This window comes from Spea bombifrons, chromosome 7 (genome assembly GCF_027358695.1).
Source record: "Spea bombifrons isolate aSpeBom1 chromosome 7, aSpeBom1.2.pri, whole genome shotgun sequence".
NCBI lineage: Eukaryota > Metazoa > Chordata > Amphibia > Anura > Pelobatidae > Spea > Spea bombifrons.
Window position 1 is genome coordinate 26,255,564 of NC_071093.1, and position 6,000 is coordinate 26,261,563.

Here is a 6,000-nt window from a genome sequence, read left to right on the forward strand (position 1 = left end):
CTTTCCAGGTACTTGTGCTAAGATTTGGAAAGGTGAGCAAAATGTTTCTGGTAACTATTGATCACACTATATTTGTGGCCACAGTCAGTGAGAAAACCTACCCTACCACAGGAGACAACAGACAAATAATCCAAAATGTACAGTTTTGGCAACAGTTACTTTTAAATACATGTTTTTGAAATGCTGGATCTTCTCTTTCAATTCTTCATTTTAGATATTTAAAGGGCCACTTACTTCATATAACGGCAAATTTCATAAAAATATATTAATTAATTTTGTATATTGCCCAACATGTCTGGCATAAACTAAAGTTAGACAAATATGATGTAAGAGCAACACTGTGTTTTGAACCTTACCAAAGACTTAACATAGACTTAACATAGACTTCAAATCCTTTCTGAGAAAATCACAAACCTTTTACAATAACTTTTGTGGTTTATCGCTTTAAATATTGTATTCTGGGGTTTTTATATGTTTGTAGTACTGTTCTGTTTACTATAGTCACAATACTGATTTATACTGATGGGTTTTTTTTTGTGGATAGGGATGGACTATATAAAACAATTAAATCTGTGAGGTTAGCTGTGGGGGCGTCAGGGCGTCTTACACCAGTTTGGTTGTCAAGCAGACCTTGGATTCTCCCAGGGTAAGCCTCCTTTGACTTCAAAAGGGCTTGAGTCAGAAACTGAACTTTAGGAAAAAGTTGATGTCCACATGTCCTGTTTATTTTACACTGCCCACAGGAGAATCTAGTGCTCCAAGCGCAAACACTCATTTAGATCAAAGTAAAATTATTACTAGATTAGTTATTTTTTTACTGTAATTTTCTGATTATTAATCAGAACTATCAGAGCAATCCATATGTGAAGGGGAAAATGCAAGTTGATATGCAGGACCACTGACTTCAAATAAAGAGTAAAAGGAGACAAGAAGGCAATCAATTGTAGGGTTCAACTCACTGAAGAGAGAATGGAGACTGTACATACTGTGAAAGCCTTTGAAATTAAAAGTGCTGGCACATCACAAGATTGAAACAAAAACTGTGTGAAGAGAAATGGGGAGGTAGTAAATACGATGACCTCCATATTCTCAATGTATTTAAAGACTTCAGTCTAAAGATACTATTAGGCAGTGACCCAACAATAAAGTAGGTGAGTTTTTCAAGCTGGGCCAGCTTGCTCGTGTGACACAATAGGTCCAGATTAGCTGGTCTAATTTTCTCAACTTGAGAAAAAATTGAGGAGACAATGATGTCCCAAGAAGAAACTGGGTTTGTTAAAAAAAAATAAAAAAAATATTAAAAAAAAAATCCTGAAATGGTGCCTAAAAGATATCTATATTTTGTAATGTGTAATTTCCACAATATCATATTCATCAAATGCAATTTACAGTGGTTAAGAAAGCAAAACAATCCATTACAATAGATACTAGCATCAGAAAAAGTATTTTTTTTTTACTTACGGTATATCATTATTGTCATAATCAACACCAAACAAACCACTTATTTCAGAGGTTACTCGCCTGAAACAATCAATTTATTTTTGAGCACCACTTGTAATCTAGTTACACAGTGTTTTCTTTATCTGAAAACAGTAAACAACATTAAACTATTTTACAGTCAAGTTGTATGTGGATAAGAGTCCTGCTGGAAAGCACTTAGCTATCTATTATTCATTTTTATACTTCGATTTTTTATATATTTTAATATCTTATCATATCTTATATTCTTATATCATAGTCATTAGTCCCATTGATTACCCCTCAGATTATTACAATTATACTATTTCTGAAGGACACTAAAGGTGAGGTGTTTATATACTGATGGCTTCAATAACCTACAGGAACCGTCAAACTCTAGAATAAACTAATAGTTTCATTAAGCACTATTAAATTATTCTTCGAATGCCACTTTAATTTTGATTTTATTGGTACAATGCTTCTGTCTTAGACATATTAACAGTAACTAATGATAAGGATCATAAGCATAGAAGATATTCACACATCATTAATTGTTTTTGTTTCTATTTTAGTAAGACTTTCATTTTTGAAATGATGCTCCAAGTTGCTAAAAGGTGAACACATTTAATGAATATGAATGAGAGAATATTCAGAAAACATAGGAAAACTAAGGTTAAAAGATCACCCGTTAAAGGCATACTTGATTATTGTGTCCATAAAATAAAAACTTTCAGAATACCATTTAGATAATAACCCGCCAAAATCATTATGAAAATCAAAACAAGTGAAAGACTTGGTGGAAGAGGCACAAAGTGGCATAAAAATACAAGGAAATAACAAAGGTGTTGATAATACTTCTCAACACACTATCATCCATCATTAAGAAGTTTAACAATGATTAAACCACCCAAACTCTGGATGCCTTGTTAAACTAAACAGCCCAGCAAACAGGAAACAGGATGTACCTACGAAGCGTACAAAGACATTTGGCGATCTGTAGGGTTTCTTGTGTAATGAGAATAAGCATTCACTCAACAAAAATAAGCAAGCTCTACCAAAACCTTTTATATATCAAAATATGAGATTGTAATTCACATAATGGAAGATTTACTTTACAGAGAGGGTGGTAGATAAATGGAACAGCCTCCCAGAGTAGCACAGTGAGGGGAATTTAATACGCATGGGATAGGCATAATGCTATACTGAATCTAAGACAATACCAAAGATTGATTAAGGTCTGAGTCTTTCCATCAGGAAAAAATGAGCAGATTAGACAGGCCGAATGGTCAAAGTCTATGCATTAAGGCACTGGTGGGCCAAGAAACACCCCTGATCAATTCTAATCTCACCCATAATATTATTGTAAATTATCAAAAGTGCTAAGAAATTAACTGTTCATACAAAACAGAAATTTGGGATAGTACCCTCCTCTCAGGTTACAGATAAGACATGTGCCTGATCCCTAACCCCAAAACACGAACAAAAGAAAAATCCGGTTTGTATGGATAAGTAGCAGCAATAAATGTCTGAAAATATGTAAATGATACTGCATTTATACAAAAGTTTAAATTTTTTCCACTGTAACTTCAATTTGGATTATGTAAAACACGATCACCACCAGATACTACAGACAATACTTCATATTCATTTTTATTAATATAAAATGAATTCAGGCTCTGGAGTTGGTAAATAGATTTCAGAGCTGCAGGAGTACATTTACAAGAAAGAAAAAAAAAAGATTTTTCATAGAATATATATGAATATAATTGGAAATATACCAAAGAATAAGATTTAAGATTTCAAGACCATACTTGATAAGCAGAACATTTTTTGCACAATATTTTACATTACAAATTTTATAACAACCTGGCAAAGAGACCCACAGAGTGTTACCTAAAATGAAATTAATATACCTAAAATATCTTTAGCATGTTAGATGTAGCCTAGAGCCCTCTATTCATTTTGTACAGTATGTTTTTATGTGTGTGATTTTAAATAGTTTTTACTGCCTCTTACTATAACAGCACTACAGAATCTGCTGGTGCTATATAAAGAAATGTAAGGTAATGTATAGACATTCTTGATAATTTTATCCATCTTCAAAAGCAGGCACTTTTTACATTATCTAATTCTGCATTATAAGACAGTTTAAAAGATTAATCACCACATTTATACTGGTAAGAATATTTGAATCTGAAAATAAATGATTCACAAGCGGTTTCTCTATGTTGATACATGTGCTTAAACAAGGGTTGCAGAAACGTCACATTGTAACTTTTAATATATAAAAAATATATAAAAATATAATATAAAAACCATTTTTAAATATAACAATTATAATATGAAAATCTGTTTCTTTTGTTAAGAAACTATTCCTAACTGTTAAACAAATATATATATCATAAGTGGTCTGAAGGACAGGAGTCCCAGCTGTGGGGGTGACAGGTTTTTAAATGACACTTGTCCTTTTATTCTTTCACACATATGGTCCTAGTTTAGTCCATCACAAGAGAGAGACATCAACAAGAGCATTAAATACACAGATAATTGGTAAAATAAAGAGATCTGCTGGAGAAGAACCACCATGGACTAGACCTTCCAATGCTTTAAGTGTCTGAGTGTCAGTGCTCTTGTTGCATCTAAATGTGTTTATCCAGGATGTATTTGGTTGCGCACAATGATGTGTATCGTTAAAACATATATATACTGCTGGTAACATCTCAATGCACTTTAATGAATTCAAAATATTTACTCACAATGTAGGGATCCCGTTACAGTGTCAAACAGTAAAGTGACATAAATCCGCCTAAAGGCAGCAGAATAAATGAGGGGTATGATCTGATTCGTGAAAATCTCCACAAAGTGCACTGCAGCTGCGTATATAGCGCTCTCCGTGCGCTAATCCAGATGCTCTACTCAGGGACCGCAATCTGTACTGAGGCTATCGCTGCATGGGAAAACGATCTGGAAGGGTTTAAGTGGATGGAACTAGCAACAGGAAACCCTGGAGCTTCCTGTTACATCATTGGACTCCGCCTGCATGAAGCATTAGATTTCTTCCCCTCCGAAAGTTCTATGTACTGCTGACCGTGACCTGGGCTGGTTCCATTCCCCGTGTGACTTATCAGCCAACATTCGCTTCCATCCCATTTCCCCAGCAGTCAAATGTAAGTGCAGGATGTGACCTTTAATGAAGGAAATATGCTACATAGTGAGTTTGGAAAGATAAGCTGGACATGTTTCCTTTGTTTTTCAATTAGTCCTAGAAAATTTCTATTGCGAAGAATAGTGGCACCCTCAACATACAATATACACAGTATATCAATGGTTTCATGAAACTGTTGCCATGATACCAAAGGTAATGTATATGTAGAGGGACTGTTACCTTTAGCAATCATCGATCATCCAAAATTACAGAATTGTGCTCAAATGTAAAGGATGTTAATGTCTAGGAGTGTTAACCCTTTCATTGTCTAAACCCCTAAGTAAAAGAACATTGTATTTGTGGCTGGGTGATCATGTAATCTCCGGGATCGTATACGTTGCGGGGGTATGGAGCTGTGATTGACAGTAGCCTCCTGTTACTAAGGAGATGTGCTGTGATACAGTCATAAACAACACAAAGGGCAAACATACCCTTTTATAAATATGGCCAACTGTGTATGCTTTAGGGCTTTGGCATGCTATGCCCTCAATGTGCTGAATTTTGTTGAAATTTCAGTAGTCACATAGACTCTTGCTATAATTTAACCAATAAAAGAGGTTTTCTAAAAATAATCAGTTATTATAGCACATCATTATTTATTCTGTTCTCCGCTACTAAGTGGATGAGTCAGAACACACTATAGCTTATCACATCCAGTCTTCTTTGCTATGAGGTAGAAAAAAACTATTCATCGCTATACATTTGTTTAATACTGTGCATACAGATAATTGTACCAGAGCAATCATCATACTTTTCACAGAAACATCTTGATCCATTTCCATTCTCCGAAAATAGCAACGTAAAACATATTTGAATAAGTTCCAATATTAACATTAGCCTAAGCAGGTAGAACAGGTATAAAGCAGGTGTGACGCTGAAAGCGCACCTTTAGTTAAACCATCCGGAACTGCCACCTAGAACCTGAAGAGTAACTAGCTGTACAAGTTACAAGTGCAGCACGTTAATTATTGATCTGCCTAATTCTAAGCAGTCCCACAAACAGTGGTAGTATTTATAATTATACTTTAATAAGGGATTATATAGAAGGGTTACTTATCTCACTATCTATATACTGGTTATTACAAAAGAGAAATTAGAAAATATGGCTACACTAAAGCAATATTGTAGATGGGCATTGGAACTGGAGTCCATCATAAGCGTATCCATTTAGCCTTCACATACACTATATGGACAAAGGTATTGGAACACCTGACTTTTATGACATTGCAGAGCCTGTCCTGGTGTGTGTGTTTGGGTGTTGGTGTGGCAGAGCCTGTTCTGGTGTGTCGGTGCGGCAGAGCATGTCCTGGTGTGTGTGTTTGGGTGTTGGTGTGGCA

General features: G+C 34.9%; 1 protein-coding gene across 2 annotated transcripts in view; it reads right to left on the reverse strand.

Annotated features, from left to right (window-relative positions):
• CALCRL (calcitonin receptor like receptor) overlaps positions 1-4,426 on the reverse strand; it is a 72,156-nt gene extending 67,730 nt beyond the window's left edge. For both annotated transcript variants that reach the window (XM_053470685.1, XM_053470686.1), the window contains exon 1: positions 4,215-4,426. The gene's annotated coding sequence lies outside the window, so the exon portion shown is untranslated. The remainder of the gene's footprint in view (positions 1-4,214) is intronic.
• Between the last annotated feature and the right edge of the window lie 1,574 nt (positions 4,427-6,000).